The following is a 1115-nucleotide window of genomic DNA, read 5'->3' on the forward strand; positions in this document are numbered from 1 at the left end:
ACACAGAGACCCCTCCCCTGCGCAGGGACCCCCTGAACACCCCCTTAGAGCCCCTATAGACACACAGAGACCCTATAGATACACAGGGACCCCCTTAAACACCCCCTTAGAGCCCCCCAATACACAACATAGCCCCTATAGATACACAGAGACCCCTCCCCTGCGCAGGGAGCCCCCTGAACACCCCCTTGTCCCCCCTATATACACACAGACCCCTATAGACACACAGGGACCCCCTTTAAACACCTCCTCAGAGCCCCTATAGATACACAGGGACCCCTCCCCTACACAGAGACCCCCTTAAACACCCCCTTAGAGCCCCCCAATATAGACACAGATCCCCTATAGACACACAGAGACCCCCTCTTTGTACACACACACTCCCCTTATACACACACACAGGCCCCCCCTTATATACACAGGTCCTTAAACACACACGTCCCACATATACACACAGAGCCCTTATATACACAGATACCCCTTAAACACACACAGATCCCCTATAGACACACAGCCCTTAAACACACACACAGCCCATATATACACACACCCCTTAAACACACACAGCCCTTAAACACACATCCCTTATAGACACACAGCCCTTAAACACACAGATCCCCTATAGACACACACACAGCCCTTAAACACACACGTCCCACATACACACACATCCCCTATGGACACAGATACCCCTTAAACACACACAGCCCTTAAACACACACAGATCCCCTATAGACACACAGCCCTTAAACACACAGATCCCCTATAGACACACAGCCTTTAAACACACACATCCTATATATACACAGAGCCCTTATACACACAGATATCCCTTAAACACACACAGCCCTTAAACACACATCCCTTATAGACACAGCCCTTAAACACACACAGATCCCCTATAGACACAGCCCTTAAACACACACATCCTATATATACACAGAGCCCTTATACACACAGATATCCCTTAAACACACACAGAGCCCTTAAACACACATCCCTTATAGACACAGCCCTTAAACACACACGTCCCATATACACACAGAGCCCTTATATACACAGATATCCCTTAAACACACACATCCCCTATAGACACACAGCCCTTAAACACACAG

This window comes from Manacus vitellinus, unplaced genomic scaffold (assembly GCF_001715985.3).
Source record: "Manacus vitellinus isolate BGI_N305 unplaced genomic scaffold, ASM171598v3 scaffold_524_pilon, whole genome shotgun sequence".
In the NCBI taxonomy this organism is placed as follows: Eukaryota; Metazoa; Chordata; class Aves; order Passeriformes; family Pipridae; genus Manacus; species Manacus vitellinus.